Raw genomic sequence first — 19,915 nt, forward strand, 5'->3', positions numbered from 1 at the left:
AGAATTTATTTGTACCTTGATAGGGGACAAGTCACGTTGAGCAACCGACATTAAAAATTTGCGCTTCTTAGAGGTAGTCAGGCGAAAAAAATTTATTGTTTGGTTTTATTTTCTTCATTTTTTAATTTTATTTTCCCTTTTTCTAATTAATTAGTTTAAATTGATTTAGGTTTAGGATCAAATTAGTTTAATTTGGAATTTCTATCTAAAAAAATAAAAATAATTAAAATTATTATTAAAAATTAAGGCACAATGTTGGGACACTGCGAGGCAAAACTGCGTTTAAAGTAGTTCTGCAGTCGAAAGGAACTATATTTTCCCCTCTTTTTCAGCACGATTTCTTCCGATTTCTTACCTTCCCTTTCCCTTTTTCCATCTACAAAATTAAATCTCTTGTTTTCTTCCCAAAATCCAATTATTCTTCACATCTTCTTGCATTTCATCCTCTAAATCATGGGTTTTTCTCCCCCAAAATCGATTTTTAGGGTTTTCTTCTCACATTTGGAATTCTCCTCAAATCTAAGGTAATCTTTGCTTTACTTGCTTGATTTCTTTTGTGATTTTCTAGATTAGTGTTGAGATGCTCTAAAATTGTGAAAATTTTGCTTAAATTTGAATTGAGATGAGATTGAATATTGGATTTTTTTTTTAAGAATTAAATTTGAATGCTTGGGATATTTCTATTTACAGGTGCGGTGGATTGGATTTGGGAATATTTTTTGAGTTGGATAGGTTGAGTTTTATGGAGTTCCTTGTTTTCCTAGGTTTTCACCCATAGAGTTGTGAGTTAATTTGTTAGGATTTTCAATGTATTACCTAGGAAAGAAAAAGGGAAGAACATGGCTAGTTCAAGTCATAGGAAACAAGATCCGAAACCCCAGTTTGAGCACCCTAGGTTCGTGTCCCAAGAGGTTTTAGATAGATTTCATCACGTTGTATCTACTAGGAAGCTAGTCCCCGAAAGGGCGTTATCTCTAGAGGCAAACTTCTACCTCCACATCACTATTGAAATACAATAGCGTGGTTGGGAATCTTTTGCTGGTCGTCCTGGTGAGGTGGTTGCTTCTCTTGTTAGAGAGTTTTATGCCAACATCGATGAGGACATGGATTTCTCATTGGTGAGAAACATTCGAGTGCCCTTCTCCTCTCTCTGGATCAATGAAGTCTATAGGTTAACTGACTTCAATGATGAATATGGTAGGTTCTGCTCACAGCAGTTCTCAGATCAGGAGGTTATCCAAGCTCTCCGTGGGCCTAGAGTTGAGTGGGTCCATTCACCTGTTGTTGCAGTCCGGTTCAAGGAGATAGAGATGTTTGTTTTCGGTCAAATCTGGCATGCATTTGTTTGCTCCAGGCTGATGTCAGTGTTACGTCGTCACTAAGGATAGAGAAAAACTCTTGTACTGCCTCGTCAAGTTATGTCCGTCAATGCGGTTGGGTCATTAGAGCCTCCATCCACCCTTCTAGACATTGTTCCACTATGGGTAGCCTAAGACATCCTAGCTTGATTATAAAACTTTGCCAGAGGTCCGGGGTGGAAATCCCTGCTGAGGAGGAAAGGATGGGACGCTGTGGACCCATTTGCAGGTCTTCAGTAGCTTTGTTCCATGGCCATGGTGTGGAAGAGCATGACGAGAAGAAGCAAGATGACAAGGAGATTTCGGGCGAGGAGCTTCCTTATTCTAATCCCCAGGATCAGTACGGTGTGTCAGTTGAGGAGGAGTCGGTTGGTGAACGCACCCTGAGGATGGCCACTGAAGCCTTAAGGTGAGTCAGAACACTGCTCGTCGCACTAGGCAAATGGGGAGGACGGTTAACTTCATATGTGAACAAAATCGCCTCTACTATGCCAGCATTGGTTTCCAGTTTAATTTACAGAGGGAGCTAAATTTGCTAGACTCTAAATTATCACTAGCCATTCCCTTATTGCCCTCGGTTGTATTTTTCTTTCCCTTTATTTTTTTTTTCTCGTAATTTTTAGTTTTTCTCTCTTTCTTTTCATTTTTTTTACTAGCTTCTTCTTTGTTTATAGTTCTTTCTTTTTTCCTTTGTTTTTTTTTTCTTTTTTTTGTAGGTATCTCCAAAGTCCTAAATAGAAAGAGGCAAAAATGAAGAGAGCAGTAACCCAACCATCACCCCGTGCGTGATAATGTTTTCAGGCGAGGTTTTCTGTTCCCTTGTACTTATTATTTTAAGAGCTTTATTCAGGGATACATTGGGGGACAATGTATCATTTTAAGTCGGAGGTGGGGTACCCGTTGGATAGTATATTTTAGCTTGGTGTCCTTGAGCGTTTTGCTCGGACATTGTTGTGTGCTTAATTGTTTTGTTTGCTCTGTTGTTTTGGTTGTTATGATGATAGTTTATGACGCACTCCTCATGTGATAAAATTTGCATGAGATAATGTTAGGAGAGCATGATCATGATTTTTAGCCCAATTTAAAAAAAATTTCTTGTCTCTCATGCATCTTTAAGTCATTGTTCTTGCAAAAATTAAAGTCTTCATGCTTAGAATTGGGTTATCTGGTTTGTATTTCTGTTGTCACCCCAAAAGGTCCACCTTTTACTTGGGAGTAACCTTACTTGTTTTAGAGAAAAACTAGACAAAGTGGATAAATAAGGGCCTAGTGTGTGAATTAAAAAAGAAAAAAAGAGAGAGAAAAGCAAATTAGTTGCTAAGGAAAAATGCATATAAAAAAATGAGGTAATTGCTAGTTTCAAAGTGTGTGTGTGTGTGTGCATGGATAGGGTGGAAAAAGTTACCTCTGTCGTGTCTAGTTAGAGCCCTGTGAGAAAATAGTGGATAAGTTTTCGGTGGTTGAGTGTGAAAGCTAGCCCTTTAGGTAAAATAAATGTCTTTCTATGTTTTGTGTAGGTGAGTTTAGGTACCCTTGTCTTAGTGTTGCCTTTTTTGCAAGTTTGATATGTTTGGAGTCGATAACCGAGCAAGAGTAGGAAAAACAGATTTAAGGCCTTATAAAACCTATCCGGGTTGTGCAAGCGTAACTAGCAAGACTCTAGACTCACTCATGCATGAATAGATTTAGAATTATTCTTAAAAATGTACTTCATTGATTGATTGTAATCAAGTTCATTCTTGATTGCAAAATTTATCTTTATTGACTGTTGAGACTAGAGTAACAACTTTTGCAACTTGAGCAAGCATGTTTTTTAATGAATGAATATATTTGTTTAAATGTATGTTTATATCTTGCTCGAGACGAGCAAGAATTAAGTTGGGGATGTTTGATAGCTCTAAAAAAGAGCTATAAGTTCTAGCTTAATTTAGGCTCATTAATGGATTTTATATGTTAATTATCTTATTTTGTAGGTATCGAGCAACCAAAAGGTAGAACTGACCATTTGATGAGAAATAGGGTTAATTTGAAGCAATTTAAGATAATTTGAGTATCTGGGCTTCAAAGAAGAGGAAATGACCAAACGACCCCTATTCGGAGCATTGCAATGCTCATACATGTATAAATCCAACACTTGTGCAATGCTGAGAGGCAGAACCTAAAGATATAGGGCAACATTGCAACACTGCGAATATTAACTAAACGCCAAGCATCTCCGCGCGCGAATATTAACTGTCGCAAGTGAATGTCGCAGCAATGTTGCATGTCATGCCAATGCTCAAGGGTTACTGTTGACAAAAGTGTTGCAATGCTCTGACTAGCGTTGCAACACTAGCCCCAATTTCTATTTAATCTCTCTTCGATTTTAGGTTAAAACTATGCTGATTTTTATGAAGGCCGGGGAGAGGCCTAGTTTTCTTCCTTCCTCTTTACATTTTCAGTATCATTAGGCTAGATTTATGTTTTATTTTGGACTGTAAGCATGAATTGGGTTGTTTCTAATGGATTTATCTATGGATTTTTTAGGTAAATTCTATCTAGTTTCTTGGATCAAGTATTTTTTGGGATTGGTGTCCTAATTCTCCCAGAGTCTTGTAGTATGTAAACTGTACACATTGTTATGAATGAAATAAGAGTTATTTTATTTGGTATTTACTCATATTCAATAAACAAAGTTCATGGCTATTGTATGTAAACTTAAGCATGTATATGAGATATACAAGTGGATCATGCCTTAAGTGATAACCTAAATAGGTCTGTAGTATAAGAATTAAGGAGAGATACCTGATCCTGGTGATACTACGGATACGACCCGCTTTGTGGAGGTTTGCAAGTGTTGTGAACTACTACAGATGGTAGATCCTGACCATTCATGTGGAGACATATGAGCGAGGGTGTCTTATACAAAGAGTTTGTATAAGACCGGACCACGAGATGACTAGTCTCTGTATATAACGTCGTTGATACTTGAGACTTACATCTCACCTAAACGACCATAGGTGACATGACCTCAATCCTGAGTGTTTTGGGACTGTCTCTTATACACATCTAGATGTGTATAAGAGACAGCCTCAATCCTGAGTGTTTTGGGAACTCCTGCCTTTGAGGGAAGTCCTTTGATTAGTATGAGTGAGAGTGACCAGATTATCAACTCAACATGCCTACCTTTTTGGGCATTTGTCTGATTTGAGAGCTAAGAACTCAGTTACACAAGATGAAATTCACTCCTTCTTTGAAGCAGGGGTAAGTAGATAGATTGCTCCCTTAAGGGCTGATTCCGGGTCCTGAACATAGTGGCCACAACTTCTCTTTGGAAGAGAGGACTTAGTCATAGTAGGACTATAAATTATGTTCATTAGAGGGATCATTGGTACTTAAGGAGTTAAATGTAACTACAGAGGAATAACGGTTATTGACCTAGCTATACTTACGAGCGATATGTGAAGGGTTATCGCATTGTTGATTGGTTGATATGGACACATAATATATCTGTAGTAAGGAGAGTGCAGTTGTCGGTCTTTAGTGGAGTGCCTGGCAGTTAACGGATGGTAGATCCTGTGACTAAAAAGTTTAGTCAGTCATTCACGTACCGTTGGAACTTCAAGCTATAGGTCCATAAGGTTTCCTTGGTAGCTTAATGGATTCAAGTTGAGAATCAGTTCTTAGTGTTGATTTGAAATATTCAAATTGGCAAGAGGAAATTCGATTATTATGATATGATCGGTGTGGTGTATGAGATATATCATGTGGAGGATTAATGTAAATGAGATTTACATTAAGTACCATAAAATAGAAAAAGAACTATGGTTTATATGTTTCATGAGATGAAATATTAAAACTATAGGTTATAAATATAATATGATAAGTTGGTTATCATATATATTTATAATAATATTAATTATTAGATAATTATATCTTTTTCTCTAATAACCAATTAAGTGGGAGGTTATTGGTAGTTTCATGTTAACCGTGAGATAAAAGGAAAATGTTTTCCTAATTTTAGTAAGATTTGAAATTTTCATTCTCGAAAAAAAAGCCTAATGGTTTGCTGTCAAGTGAATAGGATTCACTAAACGATAGCTGAAGAGAGACTAAACGATTGTGGAGTGACACTAAACGATAGTTCACACAGCTGGTCGTCTACTAAACAATTACGAGGTTTTTGTTAGACGATAGATTACCATCTTCTAAACAATTGGGCATCGTTTATACGATAGGCTTTTGTCATCTCCCACTTGTTCAATCGTTTACACGATTATTATTCCTCCGGTCTCTTCCTCTAACCAAGTCCACACAGAGCCCACACTTCTGAATTCTCACACCGAGAATACCAAGGTAGCCATTGTGGTGGTGTCTTACTCAACTTGACTAAATCGAGGTTTTTGGAGGTCGTTCGTTGTATTCGCGGTGTTCGTATGGTGGTTGCTGATTGATCGTGTTCTGTTGCGGTCGCTGTGTTCGAGCGTTCGTGTGTTGCAGTCTTGGAGATTGAACGAGCATTCGTGATCGAGGGAGTTTGAAGATGAGTCTTCAAAGATATGTATAATTTGTCCCTTGATTATCTTATGTAAAGCATGTTGTAATTTCGTATTGTGCATAACTTGTAAGTTTTCGTTTTTTGATTATAATTGTGTATGTTCAAATACGAATGGAATTTGGAACGATCATTCTGCTACTCATGGAAATCCTCTTCTCCGACTTCCTTCAGTATTCTATGTCAATTTCTTGAGTTTTCTGATTTAATTAGTGTTTTACAATCTGAATTCATGGTTCTTTGAATCCTCTTTAACTTCTAAAAGCATGTTTTTTTGGACGACTTTTCATTCATGAGCATGTTAGGTTATGATTCTTAGTTTATCACAATCTTGCATGAATATCTTATTAAACTTATTTTTGCATAAGAATGTCTAGCTAAGGTCTCCTAAGTAGCAATAGTTAATTAGACATTTGATGGCTATCTCTAGAATGTGTTAATTGCTAGGTTCAAAGATAAAATTGGTTAATTCAATATGACTTTCCTGACAATTAGTCAACACAATTAAATCCTAAATCATAATGCATATGTTTTTAGTTCTATATGGCCGCTATCGAACCCAATAGAATTTAGAAGCATATAGATTAGTTAGGGTATGATCTTTCCGACCTTAATCAATGATTATGACGCTTTTTTCGTTAGATTCTTGCTATTTGTCCGCCACTGTAGGGGATAGTTAGATCAAATCGAACGAGTAGTTGTGCATGTTGGGGTTGATGCCCTAAATCTCGCAGGCTTCTGTAGTTTGTAATTGTATTGTATAAATATTTTATTTATTTAATAAAATATGATATGTTTTATTTGATATTTAGTAGCATTAAACCCACAAACCAATAAATTAACATCCAAGGTTATCATTTGTAGCTTAAATATGTATGTAGAGACATATAGGCGGATCATGTTTAAGTGATAACCTAAATGGTCTATAGTAGATGGATAAGGAGGATATCTTATCCTGGTAACATTATGAATACGACCCGCTTTGTAGATGTTACAATTGTTTTAAAGTGCTATAAATGATCTGATCCTGATAATTTATGCGGAGACATGTGGGTGGAGGTATTCTATACAAAGAAGTTTCTATAAGACTGGACCACGAAATGACCAATCTCATTATATAACGTCGTTCATAATTGAGACTTACATTTCACCAGGATGACCATAAGTGACATGACTTGAATCCTGAGTGAGTTGTGAACTCCTGTCTATGAAGGCAGTCCTTTGATTTGTATAGGTGAGAGTGGCCAGATCGCCGACTCAACAAGCCTACCATTTTGAGGATTCGTCTGATTAAGGAGCTGGGAATACATCTACACAAGACGGAATTCACTCCTTTTCCAATGTCGGGGAAAGTAGATAAATTGCTCCCTTAAGGCTGATTCCGAGGCTTGAACAATGTGGCGCCACACCCTTTGTTGGGTTGAGAGAGGTTTAGTCATAGTTGGACTATGACTTGTTATTTATTAGAGGGATCAGTGATACTTAAGGAGTTAGATGTAACTACAGGGGCAAAACTATACTTTGGCCTAGTTGTACTTATGAGCAATTTGTGAAGGGTCATTGTACTGTTGACTGATTTTATCCAATGGACACAGAAATATATCTGTAGTGCAAAGAGTGAAGTTGTCGGTATTTAGTGGATTGCTCGACCATGAATGGATATTGAATAATATAATTAAATGAGTTTAATTTATTATTCAAGTACCATTGGAATTATTCAAGTACCATTGGAGCTTCAAGCTACAGATCCATGAGGTCCCCTCTATAGCTCAACAGGGATTAAATGAGAATCAATTTTTGATTAATTTGAATTTCAAATTAATTATATGTGATATAATTAATTTAATTTAATTATATATGATATAGTTACTATAATGTATTTGATACATTATAAAGTTTATTTGAGATGAAATAAATATTTGAATATGATTCAAATATTAATTATGTGAATTGGATTCATATAATTAAATTTAATATAAATGAGATTTATATTAAATATCGTTGTTGAGAGAATTAAATCTATAGGTTATATTGTATATGATACAATTAAATCATATGTTATATAGTTATATATGATATAAACATATAGATATACATATATATTCATATAATAAGTTGGTTATTATATATATATATATATATATATATTATATTAATTAATATTATAATTGATTGATTTATTTTAATTTTTAATTTTTGAATTTGTTTTAGGGAGGGAAATAACTTCCTCCCTATTCTCTCTGAACTCACGTAGTGTGAGTGGGTGGTTAGGAGGTTCCATCATCTTTTTCGTTTTGACAGAGGAGAGGAAATATATAATCTTCACTCAGAAAATTTTCTCCCAATCTCTCATCTCCTCTCTTAATTTTCATTTCCCTCTCCAAAAATCATAGAGCCCACAAATTCTTGTGATTCTCATCCCAGAGAATACACAAGGCTCTAATTGGTGGTGTCTAAATTAGGGTTTTGAGTTCGTGGCTATTTGGAAATCCTTTTGAACGTGATTGTTTCAAATCGAAGAGGATTCATTTGAATAAGGGTTCTTCAAAGGTAAGGGTATTTTTATTCCTTTTTTCTTTTATTCTAATTAGCATGCTGTAAATTTTATTTTTTTACATAATAATCTTGTAAAAATTGTGAGTTCTGTAAAATTGGAGTTGGATTTGATTCCTGCTTTCGCTCAAGGACCTTCACCGGTTCCTTCAATTGGTAGCAGAGCCAGGTCTTTGGCCCAAAATTTTCCAAATTTTCAGAATGCTTTAACAGTTTCATGGTGGGATGCATTCTATATATGTTCATTTAATGAATGTTTATGAATGTGAATTTTTCACGATTATTGGATGTTTTTTAGATTGGTCTATTTAGGTTTATCGCTTTGAATTTACAAATTGGTTTGTAAAGACCCCTATTTTGGACATAATTTTTTGCGATTGAGTCTGTAATTTAAAATTTTGAGTCGTTCATGGCTGTTCTAGTTGAATTCTGGAGAAGACGAGGCCAAAATCAGACGAAATTCGAAGAAAATAGCAACTATATAATGCATTCTGTACATTAGCGTTGTAACGTTGTGTCTTAGCGTTGTAACACTACGATTAGGCGAACGGAGCGTTCTATTTGTAGTGTTGCAATGCTGTGAGATGGAAAGAACAATCTGGTTTGCCTAGTTTGGTTCATGGCTCGGTTGGTTCCTGCCCGATTCGGTTGGTTCGAGCGGTTCTTGGCCAGTTCAGGCACTAGCCGGTCTAGTTCATGCGGTTAAAGGCCCGGTTCGTTTGTTTTGAACCGGTTGATCAATATTTTTGTAATAGATAGTTATTTTTTGATTAATTAAATTAATATAAGTGTTATATTAATTTAATTAATGTTTACGAGTTCAATCTCGATCCAATAATTGTTTTTTAAATTATGCATTTGATGTATGATTTATTTTTATTATGTATATGTCATAATGTATATCATATAGTATAAAATCCCGCCATAGGTTATGCATTTAATTCTAGTTATATTATTAATGTTATAATATACATAGTTGTATGATTTAATTTTTATAGCATGCTCATGCATTATATAATATAAGTGTTATAGTATATGTCTGCAAATGTATTAATAGCATTGTCATGCATCATTTATATTATAACTGTTATAATATATAGTCTTGTGTATGTATGGATGAATGTTATTAATTATTTCATTACCTTATTATATAAGTGTTATATATAGTTAGTAATGAAATGAAATTGCATGAAGCATGACATTACCTTAGGTAATTTATGATTGTTATAATTTATTAAGTATGTCAATGAATGCAACTGTATGATTTTAATTTATTTCATTTGTTTATAAAAGTTATAATTAAATTAAATTAGAAATTAAAATCAATAATTCAGAATTGCATGCAAACCTTAGGTTAAAATCATTTTTTAAAATAGTTTTAAAATATGATTAACATAGACCTAAGATCACTTTTCTAATAAGATTACAAATTAAGTTTAATCTTTTAATCAGTTCAGTAGGATTAAATTGATTCTTAATTAAAAGATTAAATTTGTAACAAATATATCTATGAGAGACCTTTTGTCTAGGTTAGGGTATTTATGTTGACGGAAACGTAATACACCTACCTGGGAACTTACCTAGAAAGGTGAATTAGATAGATTTGTTACAAGCATACAATAGTTGACTAAAGTTTATTAAAGTGTTTAATAAACATTAATCAAAGTTGTTAACTATCCAAAGTAAGTGTTACTTTTGGGCAAATAAAACAAACACTTAGTTAAAAATCAGTAGCCGAATTTTCCTAAGTTAATTAACCCTAGGTATAACACTCAGTGTGAGGAAAATTGGGTATATGATACTTCATTTTACCTTTTCACGTTTTTCCCTAAAAATTCATACTGTGAGATCTATACTCGGTCTTGAAGCACCTTTGCTTATGTCCTCCCTATAGATGATGTTTATATAGGTCAATGTTAAAGTGAATGGAGAGAGTGTTTATAGTAATTGGGAGCGGGACGTGTGCCAACATATCCCATGGTCTCTCTCATTAATTGGTAGTAAAGTTTCATGATCGACCTCGAGATACCTTTGCTTGTGTCTCACTAAAACATTATTGCAAAATAGATGTCACTTAGGGTGCATTAGGTTATTTTGCTAAATTTGATTGGTTTTTCCAAATGGGTTAATACATAGATTACTAATATAAATAATTTGTATGGTTTCAACAATTTATTAACTATGATTTCAGTGACACTTAATTTGCTTGTCGTAGACAAACTTACGGGCGAAAATTATACAATATGAAAAAAACACAATCAAGATGATTTTAATCATCGATGACCTCCGTTTTGTCCTTATGGAGGATTATCATCCTATTCCTTTTCCAAATGTTGCTTGAAATGTTCGAGAAGCATACGAGCAATGGTCATAAGCAAACGTGAAGACCCGAGAAACATATAAGCGATGACCATAGGTGACATGACCTGAATTCTGAGTGAGTTGTGAACTCCTGCCTATGAAGGCGGTTCTTTGATTTGTATGGGTAAGAGTGGCCAGATCGCCGACTAAACAAGCCTACCATTTTGGGGATTCGTTTGATTGGGGAGCTAGGAATACAGCTACACAAAACGAAATTCACTCCTTCCCCAATGTCGGGGAAAGTAGATAAATTGCTCCCTTAAGGGCTGATTCCAGGCTTGAACAATGTGGCGCCACACCCTCTCTTGGCCCGAACGAGGTATAGTTGTAGTTGGACTATGACTTATTGTTCATTTGAGGATCAGTAGTACTTAAGGAGTTAGATGTAACTATAGGGGGGAAATGGTAATTTTGGTCTAGTTGTGCCTACGAGCAATTTGTGAAGGGTTATCACACTGTTGATTGATTTTATCCAATGGACATAGAAATATATTAGTGCGAAGAGTGTAGCTATCTGTCTTTAATGAAGTGTCCGACAGTTAATGGATGTTGAATAATATAATTAAAGAAGTTTATTAATTATTTAAGTACTATTAGAGCTTCAAGCTATAAGTCCATGAGGTTCCCTCAATAGGGATTAAATGAGAATCAATTTTGGATTAATTTGAATTGTTCAAATTAATTGAGGGAATTAATTATATGTGATATAATTAATTTAATTTAATTATATATGATATAATTACTATAATGTACTTGATACATTATAAAGTTTATTTGAGAGGAAATAAATATTTGAATATGATTCAAATAGTAATTATGTGAATTGGATTCATATAATTAAATTTAATATAAATGAGATTTATATTAAATATCGTTGTTGAGAGAGTTAAATCTATAAGTTATATTGTACATGATACAATATTAAACCATAGTTTATATGTTATATACATACATATATATACATATAACAAGTTGGTTATTATATATATATTAAAATTAAAATTGATTTATTTATTTTAATTTTCAATTTTTGAATTTTTTTTAGTGAGGGAAATAACTTCCCCATATTCTCTCTCAACTCACGTAGTGTGAATGGGGGGTTAGGAGATTTCATCTTCTTCTTCGTTTTGACAGAGGAAAGGAAATACATAATCGTCTCTAAGTAAATTTTTTCTCCCAATCTCTCATCTCCTCTCTCAATTTTCCTTTCCCTCTCCAAAAATCACGGAGCCCACAAACTCCTATCATTCTCATTCCAGAGAATACAAAAGATTTTAATTGGTGGTGTCTAAATTAGAATTTCGAGTTTGTGGCTATTTGAAAATCCTTTTGATCGTGCTGATTATTCCAAATTGAAGAGGATTCATTTGAAGAAGGGTTCTTCAAAGGTAAGAGTATTCTTATCCCTCTTCTCTTTTATTCTAATTAGCATGTTGTAATTTTTATTTGTTAAATAATAATTCTGTAAAAATTGTGAGTTTTGGAGAATTGAGATTTGGATCTGGTTATTGCTTCTGCTCAAGGATCTTCATCGTTTTCTTCAGTGCATGCATAATTCGATTGCATAATTAATTGGCATAAAACGATGATAGAAATTGCATTGAATGTCTATCTTGATCTGAGAACTGGATGAACAAATTATTGTTTACAATTATCCCTTGCCATTTAATTTCTCGCATTTAATTTTCTTGTTAATCAAACCAAAACCTAGTTTTTACTGCTTTTCACACAAATTTAGCTTATGAGTGAATTAAATCCTGGGCCCCATATGGTTCGACCTCGTACTTGTTGCTTATTAGGGGTGGCCGTTCAAACCGTAAAAATCAAACCGTTTCTAAAAACTTAACCGAACTGAAAACTCAATGGAACCGAAAAATGCGGTTAGGTCCGATTTGAAAAAATTTTGAAACCGAATTAACTCGGTTCAGTTCGGTTTCAATTTCGAAAATCAAATTTGAACCAAACCAAACTGTTTTTAACTATATATATATTAAAAAAAGAGTAAAACTGAATATGAAACTAAACCGAACCGTTTTTAACTAATATATATATATATAATGTTAAATCGAATTTAAAACCGAACTATTTTTAATTTAAAAAACAAAATCGAACTGAACCAGATCGTTTTTTAATTAAAAAATATAACATAAATTTTTTAAAAAAATACCAAAATTGAATTTAAATCGATTCGGTTCTGTTCAGTTTCATATATTAGAAAATTCGGTTCGGTTAGGTTTGATCATCAAATCGAATCAAATCAAACCGTTTTCACCCCTACCGCGTATACTACTTGTTAGTAGAAGAAGTAGGTTTCGATTATATAAAAATATTTTTATTTAATAGAAGTTTGTAGGTGACAGTAAATTTCTCCCTATCAGTCGTATAAATGGTTGGATTGAAAATGCAAAAGCTGGAACATGATCATCATCCTTTCACTATTCCACTATTATATTTTTTGGTTTCTTGTTGGTTTCTCCATATTTAAACAGTGTTTCGATTTTCTTGATTTTGGACCAAATTAAGAATCAAATCGAATAGATCGGTATTTTATATATATATAAAAAAAAATCAAATCGATGTCCCTTCAAAAACAAACAGTTGATCAATTTTTATTCGGTTTGGTTCTCAGTTTCCAGCTTTTTCATTTTTATTTTCACACCCTTCTCTTACTATCTTCCTTTCTTCTACTTCCTCAGTTCCTCTAGCAGTTTCTCTTTCCTCTAATTTCTCATCCCTTCTCTCCTTGTTTCTTCTCATTTCTTGTTGGAAGCATATGGAGTATTGGGACTATCTATGTAAATTCAATAACAAAGAGGATTTGAAAATAATCGTATCCATGACGAGTTGTATTTGGAGCTACCTTAACGCAATCCGTCTTAATAAATGCTCATCCTAATCCTCAAGGCATCAGTTTTGTGGTAGAAAAAGCTTTAGAGATTCTTTCTTTGAAGAAGGAAGTTGCATGCCCTTTCCAACATTCATTCGTCAGATGTCAATTGTTGGAAGCCACCAAGAGAAGGTTGTCGGGAGAAGAATGCCGGAGAGCGCTTAGTGCGATGGGACCGTTTGGATTTTTTGTAATTGAAATGGTCTCCCTATGGGAATGAGTGCATCCCTTTATCTACTAATTGGGCGATGAAAGTCTTAGAAACTAAAACCATTATTGATGGCTTAAAACACATCCTAATTTCTTGGGATAGGAAAAACTTCAGTAGAGGTGAAAACTTATATAATAAATAAAAAAGTAAAGTGAATAACTTAGATGTGAAAGTAGGGTTTATAATCATAGGTTTTTTTTTTTTTTAAAAAAAAAACATACTAATCTGGCCTAAAATTTTAAATTTCATTTTGCAATTTGTTTTCTCACATACTAAATTATCTATTCTTGGTTTGTTTGTTCTTTTTGTTCTCTTGGATTTTGCATTGACATCACTACATTATAAGCCTCTAAATCCTACCTAAAACTATAGGAAAAAAGTTTTTAATTGGTAGGAGAAATCTAAAAGTGGGTATATTTTATAAAAATTATGCCAAAAAACTAAGAATACAACGATTCTGCACTTTCTTTTGAAGGGCACTTTCTACCAAAGACCAAAACACCTTTTTTTTGGGGGTATATAGGCAGAAACAAGGGTCTCCAGTTCTCTAGGAAGATTCTTGCAGAAACAAGATTAAATTTATGAAAAAAGAAAAATGGAATCTTTTACTGTGAATCACAAGCAAGAAAAAATAAATAAATAAGAGAGAATATATTCTAAATTATCGATAGATTATTAATGTAATAAAAGAGTTGGGATTGGCATCCACCAATGAAAAGAATAAGAAAAAAATAGAGTTAAAAGTATGGAATTTGGTGATAGCTATAAACTAATAAAAATAGATTCCAACATTAGAGGAAGAGAGGAGAGAGAATTTCAAAGTAACACGTGGGAAGTTGGAACCTCCCTTTTTCCACCATTCTTTCCTTTCTTCTTCTTCACTACCATTCCTTTCTGTTTTGTTTCTTCCATCTTCTCCCTCTCTTTCTTCTCCATCCATTTTATTACTATTTTTAAAAAACCAACTCAATTTTTGTTCTTATTTTGAATCGAGTGAGTCGAGTTTTGTTATTATTATGTGTTGGGTTTTGACAAAATATTAGAAGTACGATTTGTCCCACATAGATTCGTTCTAGTTAGAAACACTTTAAACTTAATATGCTAACTCTAATTAAATTCCGTTTGTATTCTCAAGTTTGAGATTGGGAAAAATGTGTAAATAGTATAAAGGCTTTGAGAAAGTGCTTTTGTAATTGAGATTGGAAGAGAGAATTATTTTGTGTGGGTTGTGGTTTTTCTTCGAATAATGAGAGGTATTTCCTAACACTATAGCTTAAAAGTACTCGAACCCAAGTTAATTGAATTTCTAAGGGAGTAAGTATAAGTTAAATTATATAATAGTTTCAAATATTTGAACTTTTTTGTCTCTAACCTTTTAAAGTAATTACACAATTAAATCTTCAGTTTTTTGAATTTTTTAAAGTTCACGAATATACTAGACACAAAATTGAATGTCTGAAGTCCATTAGGTATAGAATTCAAATTATACCCTAATAGATACAGAATTCAATCCTAATCCACTAGATATAAAAATTTAAATTTATATCTAATAGATTAATTAATTATTTAAAAATTTGAATTTATTAAAGATCTATTAGATCAAGAATATTAAAAGATCAAGGACTTAATTAGACACAAAATCGGATTTTTTTCGACATAGAAGACTTGTGTTGATGAAATGATTTGAATCCTAATTTTTACTATATTATTATAATTCAATGGAATCCAAAATATGAATAATTGGCTAGGGCAACAACACATGTGTATATCTTATATTAGACATTAACCTAATTATATGCGAACTAAAAATATACCTAATCCACCCTACTACTCTAAACCTAAATAGGACTTATCATGATAATTTGAAAGATGAAAGACCTATTAGATTCTTTTAAAAATTTAGGAAAAAAAGATGGACAATTTTTATCAAAAATTTGGTGAGGGATGAATTTGATAAAGATCTTCATATTAGATTAAATTAAACCTTATTTTTTAAAGAAATAATATTTTATTAAGATGAAATAGTTTGATAACAATTTGCTATATATATATATATGTATTTCTTTTTGGGAAGGAGTCATTCGTTTGTTGTAAAAATAAGACAAAATGTCGAAGAAATGAATATATGATTTATAAATTGTTCAGAAAAAAGAGTAATATTTATATTATTTATTGAAGGAGGTGATATTTATACTATTATTATTTTCCCTTTCTACGATCATTTTCATTTATTCAACTTTATTTATATTGATGGGGCTAAAATGCACGTGAAACAAAGCTTTCACTCCATATGGGAAAGATACAATAATTTGGATTGGAATATTCGATAAATTATAGATGCAAAATAATAAATGAATACTCAATTACACATATAGAAAGATTTGTTGTTTGTTTGGATGGAGTAAATATTGCAACGAGACTAGAGTATATCGAAAAATATATATATATTTTTTGAAGAACATGTCATTTTGTTTATTGAAAATACGAACAAAGTATTGGAGACGCAAATAAAAAAGGGGATTGATTTTTTTTAAATTAAAAAAAAATTAAGTTCAAAAGAAAATTATTAAAAATTAAAAAAAAAATTATCTATTAAAAATTAAAAAAAAAATTATCTTATGGATTTTGAAGATAAGTATTTGTTTTGGATAAAATTGTTTTTAAAAAGAGTGTTGTTTGTTTAAAGATTAATTCAAAATATTTATGAGTTACTTCAACTTCCCTTTATCAAAGTTGAAATTTTGTTTTTGACTTTGAATGTGTAAAGTAAATATATACTGTATCTTTATTTTAGATAAAAGTTGATTTTTTTTTTTTTTTAAAGAGATAGAGAGAGAATGAATTTAACCGTGTTTATCTCCAAAATTAGTCTCAACCATTTTCCATTCTTTATTCTTAAATTTCAATCTTGTGAGGACTAATAAATATTAATTTTACCTGAGGCTTTTCCATTAGAATAGAAGATTTTTTATACATCTCTATATATATTTTAAGTACGTTACACTTCTACATTAACAATAGAATGACAGAAATCTCGAAAGCTTATTATATAATTCTAGTTGTTTTACATCAAGTTCTCTTTTTATATATTTTAATTTTTTTAAAAAAAATCTTAGACATATATCAAATATATGAAGATATAAATTAAAAGTTATTTTATGTTTTTTTTAAACATTAATTTGGGGAAAAAAATCTAACAGAAACTTGCACTATTTCATATTTTTTAATAATATAAATAGTTCGGACTTTATTTATTATTACTGTTGGGTGAAAATTTATTTTTCAAAAATTAGAGGGAACCAACCTTTGGTTGGAGAATCCCACATTAGAGATTTTTGAAAAGTAAGTCTTTATTTTGTACTCCAAGCTTGGGCTATGAGTTTGGGCCCCAAGGGTACCCATGTTTTGGAGGGAGTGAGGAGACTCACCAATGTGGGTTCGGTGGACGTCTCACACGCGCCATCATTCGTCTAGTCAAGCAAGCAAATGTGTGCGCGGTAATGGTGCATTTTCGATCGATATTTCTTTTTGGGTTGTTTTATCCTGGGGATGACATGGCAGAATTCCTGACCTGCTTACACACTTGGGCAGAGCCATGAAACGTAAGAGCGAGCTCTGCGACTCAGCCTATAACGAGCTTTTGTTTTACAGGTTTCGTTCTTTGTCTAACCGTTGGTAAAACTCGTATCTTACTTTCCCTTTTTAATTATGTTTATTATTTGAATTAAGCAAAATGTTGGTGTCAAATATTTTAAGCTAGATTGGATTTGTGCGTTTTGAGGTAAAAGATAAGTTTGAAGAAGGAAAATGTTTAAGTATGGAAACTTAGCTCTCGGATACTTATTAATCTAGTCTTACAAAGAGAATTTCTGGCTAAGTGTTGGTCGTGATGAGGGGTGACTGAGCATCAAGTGAGCATAAGGCAGACATCGAGTAAATGCTATCGAACATCGAGTATAAGCAATCAAGGAAGAGTCGAGCGCCGAGTATAAATGATCGAGGAAGGGTCGAGCGTTGAGTGTAAGCGAGGAAGGGTTGCACGTTGAGTACAAAAGATCAAGTAAGGAACGTGCATCGAGCAAGCCATCCAGCACCGAGTTTTTCATCGAGATCGAGTCCTTCCCATCGAGTATTCAACAGAGAGCCATCGAATTTTTCATCAAGTAATGACCCTTCTCCATTGAGTTTTTCCAGCGAGGATCGAGTTTGCTCGAAACGCACAGTTTTAAACTTCTCTTTTAGTTACCCAGATAGATGACTTAATTTTAGCCCCTAATCTCCACTAGTGGGTGAGGTGGCTTAAGGAGATTTCATGCAAAAGGGCTGGATGGTAATATAAAAAGGGAATAGAACTTCAAGAGCTCGTTTTGGATGATTTCCTCGAGCAAACCAGACGAACTTGGTACCATTGAAAAACTCTGTGAGTCTAGTTTCTAAAATCGAGCCTTTGGGAGGGAGTTCTTGCTGGAAAGAGGGTCAGAGAAGGAAGGAAGAGTCGAAGGTTCATTTTCGGACACTCGACGAAGAATCATAGATCTAGACCGAACCACTAGGACTTTCAAACCGAAACATTAAGGTATTATCATTAATGTCATTTCAAGTAAGTTTGTAGAAGGAACTTTGGCAAGAAAAGGTCTGGAGTTTGAGTTACATATTTTGGAATTTAAACCTAGAATCTTTGCTCAAGCAGGGAGTTGTGGTTAGGGCTTTCGAGAAAGATTTGAAGGCCCAGGTTAAACCACAAGGAGTTTCACGTTGAAACTGAGATAACATTCTTAACAAAATTCTAAACATGTTTAGAAAAGGAACTTTCTTAAAATGAGTTCTCGTTTTCAAGTTATTGACATTAGAAGTTGAATCTGGAAATGTTGGACGAATTGGCAACCACTTGCTAAGTATGAGCTTGGTTAAAAGAGTTGTCTCAAAAGGGAGACCAAAATGACAACTAAACTCTTATTCTTTTATGTGTAGGAGCTACGCCCATTGGAGAGGCCTACAAAGCTTAGGAAAAATCAAGCCTAAAGATTCGTGAGTCACTAAATGTTTTCAAAATATGTACATAAAAGGAACATACGTTCCAAATGAATTTCATGCTAGTGCCATGGGTTTTTCAAGCAACAAAAGTTTATACTTATGTTTTAAAGGGTTCATGACATTTCTTAAGCATGATGTTTTAAGTTATTTAAATGAGTTTTACTAATCCTAGCGCATGTTAAGATTGAATGAAAGAGTATTGCAAACTACATGTTTATAATTGTGAAGCATGCATGTTGAATTATAATAATGCTCTTATGGAAAAAGCTAGGTAAGTGCTATGCCTAAAGCTTATGATGCTCAAATTTCTATGAATGTTATGTTTCTAATAATTTGGATATCGAAGGTATAGAAGGTATCCGAGGAAGTACCTAAGGTGTTGACAATACTTAGTATACTCTACGTACACGTAGGTAGTTCTTATGAGAGGTCGAAGTATGGGTCTCCTGGCTACAGTTTTTATAATAGGATCGAAGAATAGGTCTCACGACCATGAATGGGCCTTGGAAGCTTGAGCTATGAATGCTCGTTCTCAACTAAGGTTTGACAGTATGAATGATTATGACATTATGATTAATATATGATACTATGTAAGCTTGATATTATTGATGCACATGAAAGGCTTAAGAAGAACTGTATTTCTATGAGTCACTCACTGGGCAACCATCTCATTGTTTCCAATGTTTTCCTTTTTTCCAGATAGCGGTCAGTTTCTTCGTGGTTGAACCTACCGTAGCTTGCCACTCAAAGCTTAGTTATCGAAGGAAGAAGCTTAGGTTGAGCTTGTTTTGATGCACACATATTTTTTAGAGGAGTCTAAGACTTGTGATACTTGTGTTGGGACCCATGTTCATTCTTACATTTTTGCTGGACATATGTTTGTTGTTTTGGAATTGTAATTAAGTTTTTATGCTAGTTAAAGCCATACTTGATTTTCTGCCAAGTCATTTTTGCATATTGAGATTTAAAGTAGGTTT

General features: G+C 33.2%; 1 long non-coding RNA gene across 2 annotated transcripts; it reads left to right on the forward strand.

Annotated features, from left to right (window-relative positions):
• Nucleotides 1-273: 273 nt before the first annotated feature.
• Nucleotides 274-3,889, forward strand: LOC120072972. Of its 2 annotated transcripts, XR_005480645.1 has the most exons (4): nucleotides 274-524; nucleotides 691-1,118; nucleotides 1,202-1,767; nucleotides 2,075-3,889. It is a non-coding gene; the product is annotated as an uncharacterized LOC120072972 (long non-coding RNA). The 2 variants fall into 2 exon arrangements; XR_005480644.1 differs by having other exon boundaries at nucleotides 691-1,767.
• Nucleotides 3,890-19,915: the final 16,026 nt, after the last annotated feature.

The sequence above is a fragment of the Benincasa hispida genome, chromosome 3 (genome assembly GCF_009727055.1).
Source record: "Benincasa hispida cultivar B227 chromosome 3, ASM972705v1, whole genome shotgun sequence".
Taxonomy (NCBI): domain Eukaryota; kingdom Viridiplantae; phylum Streptophyta; class Magnoliopsida; order Cucurbitales; family Cucurbitaceae; genus Benincasa; species Benincasa hispida.